This window comes from Mesoplodon densirostris, chromosome 4 (assembly GCF_025265405.1).
Source record: "Mesoplodon densirostris isolate mMesDen1 chromosome 4, mMesDen1 primary haplotype, whole genome shotgun sequence".
Taxonomy (NCBI): domain Eukaryota; kingdom Metazoa; phylum Chordata; class Mammalia; order Artiodactyla; family Ziphiidae; genus Mesoplodon; species Mesoplodon densirostris.
In genome coordinates this window covers 65,957,192-65,978,929 of record NC_082664.1, presented here as the reverse complement: position 1 = coordinate 65,978,929, position 21,738 = coordinate 65,957,192, and the positions used below count along the sequence as shown (strand labels likewise).

Below are 21,738 nucleotides of genomic sequence, written 5' to 3'. Positions count from 1 at the left end.
CTGTGGGACAGATACCTCCTGGAGATGCACTCTTAAAAGTCCAGATTTTCCCACTGGCAAATGGGCCAGCAACATTGCACTCACCTTCAGGAATGAAGATGCACGATTAGCATGTGAAATGACACAATTAATGGCCTGCTATTTAAATGTTAAAAAGGTTTCTAGGTTAAGTAGCCTTCTGCATAACCTTTAAAACTTTGATGGTTGATCACTATTTATTTATTTAGAAATATCAAGTACTGTTCATGAGCAAAACATTGGGGATAGAAATCCAGATAGACTGAGATCTTCCTTCATAATGTACCCAGTCTACCAGGGAAGAGAAGCAAGTTAACTGATTATAGTGAGATGCGGTAAAGGGTATTTTTATGTTATGTGTAGGATGCCTTGATAGCCCAGAGAAAATCAGATTGGGGTTGTAAAAGTCTTCTGGGAAATGGTGCTTGAGCTGAGTATTGAAGGAAAAGCAGAAATGGCAGAATGAATGGGGTTAGGGTGGGGAGTATATTACAAACACAGGAGTATGGAACCCCTATATGAAGGCCTGGTGCTTTTAAAGAGCTGGAAGAATTTCACGTGGCTAAAGCAAAAAGAATGTGTAGGCAGCAGCAAGAGATAGGGCTAGATAGTAACCAGGGATCATATCCTGAAGGACCTTGTGTGAGGAGCTAAGGAATTTTTAACTTACTGTCCAAAAGTTAAAAGAGCCAATGGCTTGGACTTCCCTGGTGGTGCAGTGGTTAAGAATCTGCCTGCCAATGCAGGGGACACAGGTTCAAGCCATGGTCCAGGAAGATCCCACATGCCACGGAACAACTAGGCACGTGCGCCACAACTACTGAGCCTGAGCTCTAGAGCCCGTGCCCTGCAACAAGAGAAGCCACCGCAGTGAGAAGACCACTCACCACAACAAAGAGTAGCCCCCGCTCACCACAACTAGAGAAAGCCTGTGCGCAGCAATGAAGACCCAATGCACCCAAAAATAATAAAGTAATAAATAAATAAATAAATTTATTTTTTTTAAAAAAGAGCCAACGTCTTAATAAGATTCACTTTTTGGACAAGACATGGGAGTGAGCAATAGCCTGGAGGAAAAGAGTGTCCAGTTGGAGACCTTACAGAGGTAGAAACTGTAAATGGGACATATATAAACCACACTCACTTGGGGCCTCCTTATCCCTGAGAGATCCAAGTACTCTTGGCCCTCCCACTTCTGAATCTTACTGTGTTGGGGCTTCTCTCTGTCCCTGATCCTCTTTGAGCTATCTCTCTTCAGATCTGTTTCGGCACAGGCAAGCTCCCTTGTTCCTTTCTCTTCAAGAATTCCAAATACCTCTGCCCTTGGTGATGCTTGGTGAAGTTTACACAAGGTTGGAAGCATCACCCATAGCTACCCTTCCCTCACTGGGCCAGCTCTCTAAGTGCCATTCCTACCATGTAGTCCTCCCTGCTGTATGTAGCCCCCCAATCCACTGCATCTCTTCAGGAAAGCAGCCCTGCCAAGCCAATCTCCATCACTCAGCTTCCCCGGAATTCCAGTGAACGTAAATCCCTCCATCTCTCTAAAGTTGATGACTGACTAGGAATGGTGAAAAGAGGCCGGGATCCTGGATAACGACAATATTCACAAAGAATCCACGAGAAGAAGTCTGGCTGAAAAGATATGAATTCTGTTAGGAAGAGGTTGAGTCTGAGGTACCTGAGGGACATTTAAGTGGAGGTGTCCAGGGGGCAGTTGGCCATGAGGGTCTGGAACTTCAGAGAAGCCTGAACAGGAGCTAGAGGCATGTGAATTTTCAATCAGCATTGGTAATTGAAGCCATGACTGCAGACGGGGTCAGCCAGGGAAAGCAGCCAGAGTGGGGAAAGCAGAGCACAGAATAAACCCAGCAACGCTGCATTTAGGGGATGAGAGTCCAAAGGGAGCCAATAAACGGCACTCAGAAGGAACTAACGGATTTGACAGCAAGGAGGATTAGACAAATGGGCAAAGCCAAGGGAGGAAGGGACAGCCTGTAAATCAAATGGCTCAGGGAGGCCAGGGAAAGGAGGAAGGGAAGTGTCAGTTTGTTTTGTCCACATGGGGTTCAACTGATGATTCATTCACTGTGGAGTGATAAGGGCAGAAACCGGATTAGAGAGGGAGAGGGGGGTAAGAAAAGAAGAGAGCTGATCAGCCTTATCTTTGCAGGAAGTGGGGGGTGGGGATGATAACAAGAGTTTTTTGTTTGGTTTGATTTTCAGATGGGGAAAGTGTGAGCAAGTTTATGAGCTTAGAGTAAAAATACAGGTGCAAATGGTGGGATGGGGAGGCCAGATCTAAAGCCTTAATAAACAGGAATCATCTGTAGCTCTTTTCCTAAGAGGGGAAGGGTAAGAGGATGGGAGCCAGATGGACATAAACATGGAAGAGTAAGTTAAGCCACTCCCTACTTTACAGCCTCAGTCTCTGTAAGGAAGTAAGGCCTTCTGTTGAGAGTTGAGCAAGATGTTGACGTGGACAGTTGGAAAAGGAAAAGGGGGAGTGGGAGAGACTGCCTAAAGCTGGGTAGAGATCATCAGGCAGAAAAAGCATATCAATTTCACCAGCAATCCACAGGACCCATGTATGGAACTGGAGAGGACGAATTAGGAGGCTTGCTCTAGGGTGGAGTCTTGCTGGCTGAGTACAAGGGAGAGACAAGGAAGCAAGAAGGTTGGTGGGAAGAGAATCATTGAAATAACAGCTGTGAGAATTGGATCAGAGATGGAAGTAAATGCAGAAAAGTAAAAATGGAATCGTCAAGAGCTGTGCAAGGGCTCCCCTGGTGGCGCAGTGGTTAAGAATCCGCCTGCCAATGCAGGGGACATAGGTTCGAGCCCTGGTCCGGGAAGATCCCACATGCCGTGGAACAACTAAGCCTGTGCGCCACAACTACTGAGCCTGTGCTCTAGAGCCCGCGAACCACAACTACTGAGCCCGCATGCCACAACTACTGAAGCCTGTGCACCTAGAGCCCATGCTTTGCAACAAGAGAAGCCACCACAGTGAGAAGTCCGCACACCACAATGAAGTGTAGCCCCCGCTTGCCGCAACTAGAGAAAGCCCATGCGCAGCAACGAAGACCCAACACAGCCAAAAATAAATTAAAAAAAAAAAAAAAGCTGTGCAAGGTTGGGAACTGCAGGAGTACATGAGTGGGAGAGCTTCTGTCCTGGAGGAGAATAACCACAGATATGCTGCCAAAGCTTGAGATCACAAAGACGGGCCAGTCCAAGGCAAGGACGGGCACAGGTTGTGACCATGGGACAGGCAGCCAGAGTGGGGTGGAGAAGTAAGGGACTGTCGTTGCCAATGGTGTTGGCAGGGCTGGCCACATGAAAGTTGAAGTTAACTAGGATGGTGGCAGGACTAAGGGTTGAGAGGAAAAGTCCGCAGACCAAATGTCAAAGTCTTCAGGGATCACTGAGAAAGCTCCAGAGAGAAGTGGAACAGAGGGGGCAAAGCCCGGTGGCATGTGGTCTTGCTTAGGATGCAGTAATGGGGACAAGAAGAAGGCCAACCTGCCTTGCCCACAGCGCCATGGTGGGAGGGGGTGGGCCCTTCCTCAGGGGACAAGAGGTATGCAGAGCGTCCACCATGAGTTTGAGTTCAACAGTAGAGGAGACTTTGTTTATATGGGAAAGGAGAGTCTGGCCCAAGAGAGGGTCGGCAGGGAGGGCTCAGTGCAAGGATGTGTCTAGACGAAGGAAATGCCAGAGCAGAATGGGAAGGTGGGACATTGGTACCTTAGAGAGGTAGTGCTAATGACAACATGGGCTAGGCTGACCTCCAGATCTGGCTTCCAGAAACATCACTGTGGACACGGCAGGCCCCAACTGGTGTCCAGGGCTAAGGGGCGACCACTGACTGCAGTCCAATCAGCAACCAGGACCTTTGCTCATTCGCAGCCTGTCTTTCAATTTCATGTTAGTAAGAAGTCATTTTAGGGCCTCCCTGGTGGCGCAGTGGTTGAGAGTCCGCCTGCCGATGCAGGGGATACGGGTTCGTGCCCCGGTCTGGGAGGATCCCATATGCCGCGGAGCGGCTGGGCCCGTGAGCCGTGGCCGCTGGGCCTGCGCATCCGGAGCCTGTGCTCCGCAACGGGAGAGGCCACAACAGTGAGAGGCCCGCATACCGCAAAAAGAAAAAAAAAAAAAAAAAAAAAAAAAAAAAGAAGTCATTTTAGGCCTCAGCAAAGCTCAGTCCTGGAGTAGCAGCTCATGCAGTTGATACAAGTGACCAATAGCCCGTGCAAACTGCCCACCTCAGGCTCCTGCCCAGACAGGGGAAGGAGAGGGGGAAACATAACAGTTCAGGGCTTCCAGCTTCTGCAAAGAGGAGTCCTAGGTAAAAAGTGAGTGGCACAATTAGGTCTAAGTGTGAAAGAAAACAATGTACACTGCAGCATATTTACAAGAAACACACATACACACATCCATGTACAACCGTGTAGCTGTATTCATGAGTAAGATCAATGCCTGACTGACATATAATGAAAGTAACTTAATTCAACCAGCATTTATTAAAGATCTAGTCCCTTCCTATCTATTTAGATTTGTATGAAAGTGAATAGTTCCTAGTTGAATGTGACAAATGAACATCTGTATTTGCAATTTTTTTTTTTTTTTTTTTTTTTTTTTTTTGCGGTACGCGGGCCTCTCACCATCGTAGCCTCTCCCGTTGCGGAGCACAGGCTCCAGACGCGCAGGCCCAGTGGCCATGGCTCACGGGCCCAGCCGCTCAGCGTCATGTGGGAACTTCCCGGACCGGGGCACGAACCCGTGTCCCCTGCATCGGCAGGCGGACTCTCAACCACTGCGCCACCAGGGAAGCCCCCGACACTCAGATTTTAAAAGATAAACTCTACCTAATCGCAGTTTCATTTTAGGCCTCAGTGTCACAATGCTCTCCCAGTTTAGAGTATCAGAGGGAAGAGTCTGGAGCTAGGATTTCAGTGGCTTAATAAACAAAAGATCTAGTAACATGAAATTAGATCTTGATTACTTTTGCCAGTGAGGGGTAGGAATACATGAATAAAATTAATGGAACCTAAAACCCCAAGTTCAACCTTTTTTCCAATTAGATATTTATTTTTTAAATTACTAAATAAATACAGAAAATCTTACAGTAATCTCACTGTCAGTTTCCTTTTACCCTGATCTGGAAGAGATGAAGCTGCTGAAAAGATGGGGGGAAATTGATAACGTGCTAGATAACCTAGAAATTGAGAAATCCACTCCTCAATAATATTAATATAGCTATCTCTTACTGTTTCAGGTTAGGTCTCCAAAGAGTGCTTCTGTTTCTAATTTTTTTTTAACAAGCTTTCATTGAATATTTACCCAATACAAGACACATGCTAGAATTACGAAATAAAAAAGACATTGTCTTGGGCCTTCCCTGGTGGAGCAGTGGTTGAGAGTCCGCCTGCCGATGCAGGTTCGTGTCCCAGTCCGGGAAGATCCCACATGCCGCAGAGCGGCTGGGCCTATGTGCCATGGCTGCTGAGCCTGCGTGTCCGGAGCCTGTGCTCCGCAACGGGAGAGGCCACAACAGTGAGAGGTCCGCATACCGAAAAAAAAAAAAAAAGAAAGGCGGGGGAGGACAGTCTTCCTGGGGAGTCATAATGCATATTAGCGTATTAGGTGCTCTTAGATGTCCTGCAGTAAAAACCTAACTTTGCACAACCCAGTGTATCCCAAACTCATCTGACCAAAGCATCTTTCTGTGATGGTGGTTGTAGAACATCTATTAATACTCAGTAAGACCCTAGGGTTAAACAGGGTATAACTCGTGAAATGTAGTTCAGGTAGTAGATGATGAGGTTCTGAACTAGGATATAGCAATATAAGATATAGCAATCAGTCCTGTATTCAGTATTTAAAATCTTGAAATATTTCCAATACGATGATTTCCTCAGTTCAGTCATTTCTCTTTGTATCCTGTACACAGGAAAAGCCAAAGATGAGAATTTGGGGCCGCGTCAGGAACTGGGGATCCTGGGTTCTGCTGGAGGGCTGAGGGAGTGACAGGAGAGGCTGGGGACAAGAGAATTGGTTAAAAGGCTGGTTAAGAAGCTGTTTGGGGGGCTTCCCTGGTGGCGCAGTGGTTAAGAATCCGCCTGCCAGTGCAGGGGACACGGGTTCTACCTCTGGTTCAGGAAGATCCCACATGCCGCGAAGCAACTAAGCCCGTGTGCCACAACTACTGAGCCTGCAATCTAGAGCCCGCGAGCCACAACTACGGAAGCCCGTGTGCCACAACTACTGAAGCCCGTGCACGTAGAGCTCGTGTTCCGCAACAAGAGAAGCCACCGCAGTGAGAAGCCTGTGGACCACCACGAAGAGTAGCCCCCGCTCGCCGCAACTAGAGAAAGCCCACATGCAGCAATAAAGACCCCGCGCAGCCAAAAATAAATAAATAAATTTATTTTTTTTAAAAAAAGAAGCTGTTTGGCACCAGGTGTCATCAACACCCCGGAAAGCCAAGCGACTTTCCCTTTCTCCCAACACTGCAGGAAACAGGAAGTAAAGACAAATTATACCTCCAGGAAACATACAATGTAGAAGAAAGGAAATGTAACCATCCTACACTGCTTAGTTTAGACATAATAATGTAATCATTTAATATTGACTTTAAAAAGAAAGGCTGCACTACATTCTTATTGAGAGGTGGCAGGATATGAGAGAGCTCTAGGTCCTTGCTGACCAGAGAGAAAGTAAACACCGTGATCTAAGGTTGATGAGTCAAGAATCCATGGTATAAGCATGTTAGTTAGATAGAGGTGGACACCAGAAAAAACAATTACATTATAAGGAGATGACTCTGCATCATAGCAACATGGCTAGGGGAGGGAAACACTGATTTTGTTGCATTTTAATACTATTTTATTCTTAAAACAGTTATATAGGGCTTCCCTGATGGTGCAGTGGTTGAGAGTCCGCCTGCTGATGCAGGGGACATGGGTTGGTGCCCCGGTCTGGGAAGATCCCACATGCCACGGAGCGGCTGGGCCCGTGAGCCATGGCCGCTGAGCCTGCGCGTCCGGAGCCTGTGCTCCGCAACGGGAGAGCCCACAACAGCGAGAGGCCTGCATACCGCAAAAAAAAAAAAAAAAAGTTATATATTAGCTTGATAAAAATTAAAATTAAAAAATTCCAAGATTTGCAGTGATAAAGAACAAAGCTTTATGCATTACCTAAAGATGAAGACCATTCTTTTATTCAAGACACATTGGCAAAAGGTACCTTCTGTGCTAGTCTGGATCATCTGTGTAGAGTTCTCTTGAGATCTCCAGGTAAAAGCTACTGAAGGCACAAGCTACATTTTGATAATGATTCTCCCTATGAATTATTTATCATATTTTTATATAGTGGAAAACTACCTGGCAACTGGTATATCATGGTTACATTGTGGATACAGATGGTTAATAAGCAGGGACTGCTATATTTGATTCAATAAAATAATTCTAAACCAGAAGCTGAAGTTACTTTAGAAAGCAGCTTACTACAGTAAAAGGAGAAAGGAAATCACTGTGGCCCTAGCACCTAGAGATCCTGTAAAAGCTGACATTCCTGCGCATGCATAGGAATCCCAGGTCAAGCACCAGGCAACTGAAAACCCAAGAAACAATGATTTAACTTGAAAGCCTTTAAAGAGATTCATGTGAGCTACTCCTATGACAACACAGATGGATTACACACCAATGAAGTTAGTTTGAGGCTAAGAGTTCATTTAAATATGAGATGGCTCCTTTTAAACTCTGTGAGTTGAAAAATCCATGAGTGTTGCATACCTGTTTGCATTTTTTTTTTTAAGGATCTTCCAGAAAAGCATCATCTCACTTTCCCATGACAGCCTATGCCTGGAGGGAGTTTCGGTACTACACCTGCACAGCTAAAGAAGAGACCTTGTTTGTAAAGGCTGGGCCAGGGATTCTGCAAGAAGCTCAGAACATGACTTAAGGCTCTGTGTGAAGTCATCGGATTTTGACACATACGCAAATAACATCCCCTGCCATCCTCCACTGATCAAGCAACACCAGGAGTCAAAAGCACTTTTACAGTCCTTGGGGCTCTAGGGACACACCGCTTAGGTGACTGCTGTTGCTTAGTACCTCCACCTTGGATGTGTTGAAAGAGTGGCAGATCAGTAAAAACTTAGGGGTGAGCAACCCTGATGACTCATCTGTGAGTTCATTCAACATTGTGTGCCAGAACTGAGAGGACAAAGGGAATCTTTGAAAGGCCCGGTACTCAAGAAGCTCACAGCCCAGATTCATAACAGATGATTACATACCATTTTTTTGCAGCAGTAAGCAGCTGAGGCCGGGAGCATGGAGGCCTATCAACCACAGGCTTCACAGAGGAACACCCGTCTTCATCAGACCCCTCTCTGCCTTTTGACAACAGATCCTGCCTTACTGTAATGTGAGCACTGAAAAAGTCAAAATTTGGTAGGACTGAGAAAATTTAAAATCTGCCTTGCCATTACCCAGGCTAGGATAACAGACACAGTTAAAGGCAGCTGCAAAATAACGAGAAAAGCGTCTCTCCCCCTGACACATTACAGCTGTAAAGTATCAAAATAACACCCTTCTTTGCATGACTCCTGCTTTCTTAACTCACTGAAAGCATTTGTTCTCTAAAATCATAGATTATCAGAAACTTTCCTATTTGAAATTATATCCATAAAAATGAAACATTCTGGGCTTCCCTGGTGGCACAGTGGTTGAGAGTCCACCTGCCGATGCAGGGGACACGGGTTCGTGCCCCAGTCCGGGAAGATCCCACATGCCGCGGAACGGCTGGGCCCGTGAGCCATGGCCGCTGAGCCTGCGCATCCAGAGCCTGTGCTCCGCAACGGGAGAGGCCACAACAGTGAGAGGCCCACTTACCGCAAAAAAAAAAAAAAAAGAAACATTCCATTCCTGATTGAGAATCCAAGTCACTTTGACACAGAGAAGCAGCCTTGATTTACAACCCAGGTGTAAAGCTTCAGAAAAGGAGTTGTGGACACAACATTCCACACCTAAACTTTTACTTTCCAAGGAAACATCACTCTGAGCTCAGTTCACAGTTTAAACCTGACACTGACCACATGAGCCCTGTTTTGCTTTCAGCCTGTCACTGCTTCTTTTAAATTTTATCTCCACCATTCCCTCAAATCTTGTATTTTTAAACAATTTTTATTTATTTATCTGCTCTAGGTCTTAGTTGTGGCATGAGGGGTCTTGGTTGTGATATGCGGAATCTAGTTCCCTGATCAGGGATCGAACCCCAGCCCCCTGCATTTGGAGCGTGGGGTCTTAAACACTGGACCACCAGGGAAGTCCCTCAGGTCCTGTATTAACTCTATACTTTGTTTGGTCCTCTGGTGAGTAGCCTCCCTCACTGTAATGGGTTAATAAACCTGACTTTGTCACATTACTGGTCTGTGGATGGGCTAAGACAGCATCATAATCTATGAGAGCCTTGTTGATTTCCAGAATCCTATAGTAACAATCTAGATAGTATTTGTGATATGACTATACAGCTGTGGCAGAGGGAAGGATTTGTACCTGAGGTTTAGTTTCTTAGTACATCTACCCATTTGTTAGCTTGAAATTTGATTCCACGCTTGAATTACAATGATTGAAATGTGATAACTGCACTTAAAGAGTCTTAAAGTCTACTACAAATAAATAAATAAATAAATAAGATATATGGAAAGTTTGCATTCAGAGAAAAAACTTTCCCAAAGAAGAGTTTGATCTAACAAAGAGTTAAAACCTCAGAGGGCTGAATTCCTGGCCAATTCATACCAATCGTGTAAGACTCACCTCAAACATTTCCTCCTCTCCAGAGCTGTCCCGAGTCCTTCCTTTTCTATACTCTGGTGGCACCTGGTGTTACATTTGTGCCATGGCCAACAACACACAATATTGTGATTGTTCGCTTACCTGTTTTCACCACTCATCTCAAGTCATCTCAACTCGGTGAGAGCAGGCCCCTGTCTGTAAATTCCTAGCACCTGACACAATCCCAGGCAGAGAGGAGCTCAGTTAATGCTGATGAACTAATGAATGAAGGGGAGACTGGGAGCAAGAAAACCAGTTGGCAGGTGGTTGTAATGGTCCAAAAGGGATGGAAATGACCTGGACTCAGTGTGACTAGAGGAAAATGATAGATAAGTAGGGGACATTTGAAAGGAAGATGGAAAAAAGCCAAAAAAGACTCGATAACTAAGTGGAAGTGGGAAACAAAGAAAAAATTTCAATTTTAAGCCTACACAGCTAGGAAGTGGATACCACAACAGGCATAAAGGAATCCTAGAGTAGACAATTTTTTCAGTTTTGGGGTTTTCAGGTTTTTTTTTTTCCTTTGGCTATGTCCTCCTGTGTGGCATACAGGATCTTAGTACCCCGACCAGGGATCGAACCTGAGCCCCTTGCAGTGGAAGCTTGGAGTCTTAACCACTGGACCGCCAGGGAAGTCCCTGTTCAGTTTTAGATAAGCAGATTTTGCAAGGTCCTAGGAAAATCCAGTGTGCTTCCAGACATTCAGAATTACAGTCAAGGCTCAAAATAGACTTGGGAATCATTAACATTGAGACTGAAACTTTTTAAAAAGTGGATGAACTTTCTAAGGAAGAGACTATGCACTGAATGGTTGAAGGACTGAAACTTGGAGAATGAAAAGGTCTAGAGGAAAAGAAGTAAACAGGCAACAAAGACAGAGTGTGTTCACAGAGGAACAGGGCAGTACAATATCCTGCACAGCAATGGAGAAGGACCGCCTGCAGTTGAGAGGAGGAAAACCCAAGAAAGTCACCTGAAGAACTATCAGAACTCTAAGTTCAGCACAGTAGTGAGTTATAAAATACAGCAATTGCTTACAACAATCAATGGCTTTCCTCCAACTATTACCTGTTAGAAAATATAATGGACAAAAGACACAATTTGCAATAGTAAAAACAAAAACAAAAATACCTAGGAGAGCAGGGTTTCCCTGGTGGCGCAGTGGTTGAGAGTCCGCCTGCCGATGCAGGGGACACGGGTTCGTGCCCCGGTCTGGGAGGATCCCACATGCCGCTAAGCGGCTGGGCCCATGAGCCATGGCTGCTGAGCCTGCGCGTCTAGAGCCTGTGCTCCGCAAAGGGAGAGGCCACAACAATGAGAGGCCCGCGTACTGCAAAAAAAAAAAAAAAACCTAGAAGTAAACTTTGAAAATGTGTGGTAAATTTTACAAAGTTACAAAAACCGAAAGATTTTTTGAAAATATTTATTTAGTTAGTTATCTGGCTGAGCCAAGTCTTAGTTGCAGCATGCAGGATCTTTAGTCGCAGCATGTGATCTCTTGGTTGCAGCATGTGGGATCTAGATGGAACCTGGTTCCCCTGCATTGGGAGCACAGAGTCTTAGCCACTGGACCACCAGGGAAGTCCCCAAAATCAAAAGATTTTAAAAATGAAGAGATGTAGTAGATGGGAAACACTGTATTATGAAATGTTAGTGTCCTCCAAATTTACACATTAAATACAATTTAAAGCCAAAATAAATTCCAAGTGGACCAATGAGATATTTGAAAAATAAAAAACAGATAAAAGATGTATAAGTGGGGAGAAAAGGGAGAATGTGTCCTAGGCATAATCCCAAAAGCAGGACTAGTAAAAAAAAAAAAAAATAGATAGATATGATTGTGAACGCACCTGATCCTAGACCCCAAGCACCCCAGATCAGGCCTTTAAAATGTCCTCCCCAGTCCTTGGATCTGTGATTCTTACAATCTGGCCCCCCCCAGCTCCCAACACCAACCCTGGCCTTAGCTCAAGGTATTTCCATCCCCTGTACAGATGAATCATCTGTAAGTATTTGCCAATGACCTTCACAATCCCACTGTAGGTGAAGCAACACTGAAGATTCTCAAATTCCGAAACCACTCCCACAGCCTTGTGATACAGCTAGCCCTCAGCCCTGGCTGAGAAATAAGATCAAGAGAAAAAAACAAGCAGGCCATGGCTGGCACTGATAAGCCCAAAGCCAAAATTCCACACCATGAGTGTGTTTGGGCTGGGGTTGTTCCGGTCCTAGAAGTAACAGCAACACACCCCACCTGACCAAAAACCGGGACCAAAAGCAGGGGAAAGATAGTAGCAAGTACCTATTAGGATAAATGTTCAAATGTTCTCTGGCTTGTTTTTTCCTTGTCTTAAGAAAAACAGGGACTTCCCTGGTGGCACAGTGGAGAGGAGTCCACGTTCCCAATGCAGGGGGTCCGGGTTCAATCCCTGGTCAGGGAACCAGATCCCACGTGCAAGCCGCAACTAAGAGTTCGCATGCCACAGTAAGGAGCCCACTGGCCCCAACTAAGGAGCCCACATGCTGCAAGTAAGACCTGGTGCAACCAAATAAATAAATTTTTTTTAAAAAGAGAAGTTATTACACAGCCTCACAGCATACACAAAAATAAACTCAAAATGGCTTAAAGACTTAAATAAAAACAATAATAAACAGTCCTTCATAGTGGTTCTCAAACTTCAGAGCACATCAGAATCACCTGGAAGGTTTGTTAAAAAGATGGCTGGGGGCTTCCCTGGTGGCACATTGGTTGGGAGTCCAGCTGCCAGTGCAGGGGACATGGGTTTGATCCCTGGTCAGGGCGGATCCCATGTGCTGTGGAGCAAGTATGGCCTCGAGCCACAACTACTGAGCCCTCATGCCACAACTACTGAAGTCTGCGTGCCTGGAGCCCATGCTCTGCAACAGGACAGGCCACTGCAATGAGAAGCCCGCACACCGCAACAGAGTAGCCCCTGCTCGCCGCAGCAAGAGAAAGACGACGCACAGCAACAAAGACCCAATGCACCCAAAAATAAATTAATTAATTATTTAGGAAAAAAAAAAAGATGGCTGGGTCCCACCCCCCATGGCCTGGAGTGGGACCTGAAGGTTTGCATGTCTACAGGTGAGTTAAACCAAATTTTAAAGAACAAATCATCACAATCTTATATAAAATCTTTCAGAGCACAGAGAAATAGAGTTCTCCCCACCTTGTTCTATGACAGGATATAACCTTGATCCTAGAAACAGATAAGAATGGCTAAGAAAGGACAAGTACTGGACAACATCACTTGAGAACACAGGTAGAAAAATTAAAATTGACAATCTGATTCTAAAATTTATATAGAAATACAAAGGGCCTAGGATAGCCGAAACAACTTTAAAAATAACAAAACTAGAGGGATTATACTACCTGATTTCAAAGCTTATTATAAAGCTATAGTAATTAAGACAATGTGGTATTAGCATATAGACCTATATTTCAATGAAACAGAATAGAGTCAAGAAACAGACCTACACATATATGATCATTTCATTTTCAACAAAGGTCCCAAGGCAATTCAATGGGAAGGATAATCTTTTCAACAAATGGTGCAGGAACACTATTGGGTAGCTATATACAAAAAAAAAAACCCAAAAAAACACTCAACCTTTATCCCACATCACATACAAAAACTGACTTAAGACGGATCACAGACCTGAATGTAGGAACTTAAAGTGTAAAACTTGTACTTTTATTATTTTTGGATGTGCTGCACGGCACGTGGGATCTTAGTTTCCCAACCAGGTATCGAACCTGTGCCCCCCGCAGTAGAGGAGTGGAGTCTTAATCACTGGACCACCAGGAAAGTCCCTAAAGTATAAAACTTGTACATGAAGGGACTTCCCTGGTGGTCCAGTGGTTAAGAATCCGCCTTCCAATGCAGGGGACGCCGCTCGATTCCTGGTCAGGGAACTAAGATCCCACGTGCCGTGGGGCAACTAAACCCACGCCTGGAGCCACAACTACTGAGTTCGTGCACTCTAGAGCCCGTGCACCACAACTAGAGAAGCCCCCACAGCACAACTAGAGAGAAGCCCACAACGAAGGCCCAGCACAGCCAAAAAAAAAAAAAAAAAAAAAAAAAAAACTTGTAGAGGAAAATAGAAAATCTTAGTGACCTTGGGTTTTGCAAAGATTTCTTAAATATGACACAAAAAGAAAACATTGATAAGTTGGATCTCATCAAAATGTAAAACTTTTGCTGTTAACTAAAATGAAAAGGCAAGCCACAGACTGAGACAAAATATTTGCAAAATACATACCCAACAAAGTAGACCCAATTTTAAAATAGACAGTTCACCAAAGATGGCAAATAAGCATAAGAAAAGGTGATCAACATCAATTAGTTAATAGGGAAATGCAAATTGAAACCATAATGAGAAATCTCTACACACCCAATTGAATGGCTACAATTAAAAAAACAGACTAGGGACTTCCCTGGTGACCCAGTGGTTAGGATGCGGCACTTTCACTGCCTGCTATGGCCCCAGTTTCAATCCCTGGTCCTGGTGGGGGAACTAAGATCCCACAAGCCATGAGCTGCAGCCAAAAAAAAGACAGACTTAAAAAATAAAAAGACAGACTATACCAAATGTTGTTGATGTGCACCAGTTGGAACTCAAATACACCGCTGGTAGGAATGCAAAGTGTTGCCATCACTTTTGAAAATAGTTTGGAAGTTTCTCAAAAAGTGATACATATAACAACCACACAACCTAATCATCCTACTCCAAAATGTTTACCAAAGAGAAATGAAGGCATGTGCCCCTACAAAGACATGTATATGAACATTTATAGCGGTGTTATTTGTAATGGCCAATAATTGGAAACAACCCAAATGTCTATCAACATGTGATAAATTGTAGTATAATCCATATGAAGTTCATACAATAGAATACTACTCAGCAATAAAAAGGAACAACTATCTATAAGATGCAACAACATGGATGAATCTCCAAATAAGTAGTCTGAGTGACTGAGGTCATGCAAAGAGTATATACTGCATGATTCTATTTATATAAATTTATGAAAAATGCTAATTATAGTGATAGATCAGTGGTTATCTGGGGTGACAGGGTGCAGAGGAAGAGATGGATTACCAAGGGGCATGAGATAACTATCAGGGTGATAGATATGCTCAATATCTTGACTGTGGTGATGGTTTCATGGGTATATACATATGTCAAAATTAATAAAACTGTACATTTTAATATGCATTTTATTGTATATGTTTATACTTTAATAAAGCTATAAAAACATTAAAATATTCAAAACAACTCCAGCGACATATAAAAATTATAATTTGAGGGCTTCCCTGGTGGCGCAGTGGTTGAGAGTCCGCCTGCCAATGCAGGGGACATGAGTTCGTGCCCCGGTCCGGGAAGATCCCACATGCTGCGGAGCGGTTAGGCCCGTGAGCCATGGCCGCTGACCCTGCGCGTCCGGAGCCTGTGCTCCGCAACGGGAGAGGCCACAGCAGTGAGAGACCTGTGTACCACAAAAACAACAACAACAACAAAAACACTGTAATTTGAAACTAAAACTGCTCTTAAAAAATTCAGTCTATTAAAAAAAATAATAATTTGGTCAGGGGAGAGGTTCCCAAGACCACCCCCAGTTTCAGTGATTCATTAGGAGGACTCACAGGACTCAGCGTGTAGTCACATACATGGCTATGATTTATTACAGTGAAAGGGTACAAAGCAAAATCAGCAAAGGAAAAAGGCAAATGGGCAAAGTCCACAGAAAACCAGACACAAGCTGCCAAGAGTCCTCTCCTAGGGCCTCCCTGGTGGCGCAAGTGGTTGAGAGTCCGCCTGCCGATGCAGGGGATACGGGTTCGTGCCCCGGTCTGGGAGGATCCCATATGCCGCGGAGCGGCTGGGCCCGTGAGCCATGGCCGCTGAGCCTGCGCGTCTGGAGCCTGCGCGTCTGGAGCCTGTGCTCCGCAACGGGAGAGGCCACAACAGTGAGAGGCCCGCATACCGCAAAAAAAAAAAAAAAAAAAAAAAAGAGTCCTCTCCTAGTGGAGTCACCAGGACACACTTAATTCCCCCAGTAACAAGTTGTGACAACACGTGTGAAATGTTCTCTACCAGAGAAGCTCATTAGAGACCCTGCTCCCAAGGTTTTTATTTGGGCCTGGTCACGTAGGCACCCTTGGTCTAGCAGTACCAAAATTCCAGACTCCCAGGAGGAAAGCCGGTGTTTAGCATAAACCACATTGTTTATATAAACAGTTTAGGCACAGTGAGGTATTTCTATCAGTTAGGGTGGTTGAAACCCTCCCCAGATTCTTAGTTTCCAGATGCCAGCCAGGGCCAACCTTGTAAGCAGGCTTTCCAAAGGATAGCAGTCAGAGGGACTTCCCTAGAGGTCCAGTGGGTAAGACTCCGCACTCCCAATGCAGGAGGCCCAGGTTCGATCCCTTGTCAGGGAACTAGATCCCACATGCAAGCTGCAACTAAGAAGTCTGCAACTAAGAGTTCACATGCCACAACTAAGAGGCCCACATGCTGCAACTAAAGATCCTGCATACCACAACGAAGATCCGCGTGCCACAACTAAGACAAGGCACAGCCAAATAAATAAATAAATAATAAAAATTAATTGGCTTTAAATGAGAAAATTGTATACTATGTGAATTATATCTCAACACAGCTCTTTTTTTTTTTTTTTTTTACGGTACGCGGGCATCTCACTGTTGTGGCCTCTCCCGTTGTGGAGCACAGGCTCCAGACGTGCAGGCTCAGCAGCCATGGCTCATGGGCCCAGCTGCTCCGCAGCATGTGGGATCTTCCCAGACCGGGGCACGAACCCGCGTCCCCTGCATTGGCAGGTGGACTCTCAACCACTGTGCCACCAGGGAAGCCCAGCTCTTGTATTTTTTAAAATCAGTTAGGGTTGGTGAGTTTTGGTGAGTGGGGACTGTGCGACTGAGCATCTGCAGTTCCCAGGCTTGTACTGACAGCAGGGATGGCTCCACTTCCCATCTAAAGGAAAATACCAGATTTTTAAAAATATAGCAGATGTAGAGAGATATAATCCACATACCATACAACTCACCCATTTAAAGCCAACTTATTTTTTTATATATCGATCTTATATTCAGTCATCTTGCTAAATTCCCATATTCCTGAAAACCTGTCTGGGCTTTTTTAGGTAGAGAACTCTATCATCTATGAACAATGACATTTCTTTTTTCCTTTCCAATCCTTATACTTTTTTTTTTTTTTTTTTTTTTTTTTTGCCAAGCCTCGTGGCTTATGGGATCTTAGTTCCCCAACCAGGAATGGAACCCAGGCCGCAGCAGTGAAAGTGCCGAGTCCTAACCACTGGACCGCCAGGGAATTCCCTAATTTATTTTTCTTATCTTACTCCACTGGCAAGGAGCACCAGAAAAAGCAACCTAGGCCAGACACTTACTAAAGTTTGGGCACTCTAACCGAGACCATGATAATGATATTGTTTAACTGTACCTTAAAAAATCCAAACATAATCTGGAGCTAGAAACAAAAACAAAGTTCAAAATTTAAAATCTGAAGATGCTCCACTTCAAGTGAAAACTCCATCCTTAAACAACAAGCTCTACCAGAGAGATTTAGAAGTTACATCCGTATTACCAGTGAAGGAACCATCAACAGACTCCACTGGTGTGCAGGGGTTTCAGGGTAAAGGAATTGAAAAATGTGGCAGTACTAAAACAAAAACAGTGAATAAGCTTTCCCATTTCTCTAATTGTAGCACAATTAGTGATTATTTGAATTTGGATGAAATTACTGAAGATGATTTGCATGATGGTTAATGCTTGAGTAAAACAGAGGAACATTCTTTTGAGGAAGCACTAGACCCAGTATTAGTGATCCAACTTCAGTGAAAGTGAGGAAAATGATGAAGAACTCACTATGAGTAAAAATGAAGGAAAGTTTAAGTGAAGGAAAAGCCCCAGTAAAAAAGAACCCACCTAAATTAAAATGTAATACTTTGAGGATACCAGTAGATGGGGCTGCTGTAGCAGCCAATAAAATAATCAACTCACACCAAGAAGTGTTTCTCTCACTTCAGAGCCTATAAGGAAACCATTACAAATATTCAGCCCTGCAGCTAAAAGCAAGAGGTCAAAAGATTCCACCAGCAGCATCAGGAAGTAGTGGCAAGAGCAGCAGACTACTTGTGAATGTTTGTATTAATGTTTGTATTAAGTCTTGATAAATGGTACAATGTTTTACAATTCCAAGCATATTCCTATAGAACACAACATCTGCTGAAACAGAAATACAGTGAAATTGAGAGATCAGCACTTCTATTTAAGGCGTGGAGGAAAGCTATGTGAATGCCTATGTGTGCATGTGTCTGTTTAAACAATCACTTTGTATTAAATCAATAATATAGCAAGTGCTTCTCAGGTACTTAGTTAGCCCTACTATAATGCCAGGTAATATCTTTTTTGGTTAGATATAAATTTATCATGAATAAATAGAGTTACAAGTATTTTATGTAAAGGTGTGAATTTTAATCATCTGCTAGTTATAACTATAATTTATATCATATATAGATATCAGTTATATATGTCTCAAACCTTGTTAACCATTAAAAATTAAAAATACCTAGCCTAGTTTATTGTGCTTTGTAAAAACATAGGTGTTAACACAAAAAAAGCAATTCAGAATTATGATTAAAGTGGGCATTTGCCTTTTTATTAAAAAGCAATTGCTCCTGGGCTTCCCTGGTGGTGCAGTGGTTGAGAGTCCACCTGCCGATGCAGGGGACGTGGGTTCGTGCCCCGGTCCAGGAAGATCCCACATGCCGTGGAGTGGCTGGGCCCATGAGCCATGGCCGCTGAGCTTGCGTGTCCGGAGCCTGTACACCACAACGGGAGAGGCCACAAAAAAAAAAAAAAAAGCAATTGCTCCTTCAATAGCTGAATGGCTAAACAAACTGTATCACATAGAGAAAATGGAATACTACTCAGCAATAAACAAGGAATGACCTACTGACACATGCAAAAATTTGGATGGATCTCAGGGCATTATACTGAGTGGAAAAAAAAAAACTATTCTCAAAAGACCACACTGTGGTGGGAATGTAAATTGACACAGCCACTACGGAAAACAGAATGGAGGTTCCATAAAAAACTAAAAATAGAACTACCGTACGACCCAGCAATCCCAATACTGGGCATATACCCTGAGAAAACCATAATTCAGAAAGAGTCATGTACCACAATGTTCATTGCAGCTCTATTTACAATAGCCAGGACATGGAAGCAACCTAAGTGTCCATCGACAGATGAATGGATAAAGATGTGGTACATATATACAATGGAATATTACTCAGCCATAAAAAGAAACGAAATTGAGTTATTTGTAGTAAGGCAGATGGACCTAAAGACTGTCATACAGAGTGAATTAAGTCAGAAAGAGAAAAACAAATACTGTATGTTAACACATATATATGGAATCTAAAAAAAAAAAAAAAAGGTTCTGAAGAACCCAGGGGCAGGACAGGAATAAAGACTCAGACATAGAGAATGGACTTGAGGACACAGGGAGAGGGAAGGGTAAGCTGGGACAAAGTGAGAGAGTGGCATGGACTTATATATACTACCAAATGGAAAATAGATAGCTAGTGGGAAGCAGCCACATAGCACAGGGAGATCAGCTTGGTGCTTTGTGACCACCTAGAGGGGTGGGATAGGGAGGGTGGGAGGGAGATGCAAGAGGGCGGAGATATGGGGATATATGTATATGTATAGCTGACTCATTTTGTTATAAAGCAGAAACTAACGCACCATTGTAAAGCAATTATACTCCAATAAAGATGTTAATTTAAAAAAAAGAGACCACATACTGTATGAGTTCATTTAGATAAATTCCTCGAAATGATAAAGTTACAGATATGGAGAACAGATTACTAATTACCAGGGTCTATAAATAATAGTGGAATGCTAGGTAGATACTTTTATAAAGGGGTAGCATGAGGGAGAGCTTTGCGGTAATGGAATAGTTCTGTATCTTGATTGCAGTGATGGTTATAGGAATCTGCACATTTGATAAAATGACATAGAACTATATAAATGCACTGTACCAATGTCCATTTCCTGGTTTTGATATTGTACTATACCTATGTAAGATAGAACCATTGGGAAACTGGGTGAAGAGTACATGGAACTCTCTCTACTATTTTTACAACTTCCTGTGAATCTATAATTATGTAAAAATTAAAGTTAAGAGAGAAAAGAAGTTGGGAGTTCTCTGGCAGTCCAGTGGTTAGGACTTGGTGCTTTCACTGTCTTGGCCCCAGGTTCAATCCCTGGTCAGGGAACTAAGATCCCACAAGCCACATGGAGCAGCCAAAAAAAGAGAGAGAGAGAGAGAGAGAAGGAAAAGAAGTAAAAAAGCAATTGTATACCTGTATAACAAAGTTAGAAAGTAACTTTTTTAAAGATACTATTTAAATGAATAGTAAAAATCATTAGTTACCTAGGAATAACTCTTTTTAAAGAACATTCAAGAGTGGTATGTAAAAAACTATAAAGCTTCATTGAAAAATAAATGGAGAGATATCATATTCATTGATAGGAAGATTCAATATTGTAAACATGTCAATTTCCTTAAAACGACTAAAGATTAAATGAAATTCCTATGAAGATCTCAAGTAGTTTTATAGAACTTGACTAGTTGATTTTAAAATGTAACAACATGACTTACCATAAAACCACAGTAATGAACATGGTATGGTATTGGCACAAAACAAACAAATAAACTAATAAAACAGAATGGAGAGCCCAGAGTTAGATCCATGCATATTTGGAAATTTGATAAGACACCATTATAGGTCACTGGAGAAAGACAGATTTTTCAGTAAAGTGCTAAGTATTCACATGGAAAAAATAAATCATTGGTAGATTAAAGAATTAAATATGAATAGATAACTTGGAAACTTTCCCAAGAAAATATAGAGGAATATCTTTGACCTTAGGGTAAGGAGTTATTAAGACACAGAAAGTGTTAACCATAAAATGACAGATTTGACCATCTTAAAAGAACTTTTTGTTTCATTTAAGGAAACCATGAGGAAGGTGAAATGATAAACCACAAAATGAGAGAAGGTATTTGCAGTACGTATCACTAACAAGTTTGCTACCCAGCTTTTCACGAAGATGGCGCCGAAGGAGAAGAAGGAAGCCCCTGCCCCTCCCAAAGCCGAAGCCAAAGCGAAGGCTTTGAAGGCCAAGAAAGCAGTGTTGAAAGGCGTACACAGCCACAAAAAAAAAAAAGATCCGGACGTCACCCACCTTCCAACGGCCCAAAACACTGCAGCTCAGGAGGCAGCCCAAATATCCTCGGAAGAGCGCCCCTGGGAGAAAAGAGCTTGACCACTATGCCATCATCAAGTTCCCCCTCACCACCGAGTCAGCCATGAAGAAAACAGAAGACAACACCACACTGGTGTTCATTGTGGATGTCAAGGCCAACAAGCACCAAATTAAACAGGCTGTGAAGAAGCTCTATGACATTGACGTGGCTAAGGTCAACACCCTAATCAGGCCTGATGGAGAAAAGAAGGCATATGTTCGACTGGCTCCTGACTATGACATTTTGGATGTTGCCAACAAAATTCAGATCATCTAAACTGAGTCCAGCTGACTAATTCTAAATATAAAAGTTTTCACTATAAAAAAAAAAAGTTTGCTACCCAGAATGTATTTTAAAATTTATGTTTAAAAAGTAAAATGAAAAACAGATAGTAATCACGAAAATAGAATTAAGATCATAATGAAAAATTGTTTGATGCTCTTCAGAAATTAAATCTGCTAAATATTGACAAGAATGAAGATTCTTATGGGAAGTT

General features: G+C 43.2%; 1 pseudogene; it reads left to right on the top strand.

Annotated features, from left to right (window-relative positions):
- Positions 1 to 21,046: 21,046 nt before the first annotated feature.
- Positions 21,047 to 21,518, top strand: LOC132489267 (large ribosomal subunit protein uL23-like; annotated as a pseudogene).
- Positions 21,519 to 21,738: the final 220 nt, after the last annotated feature.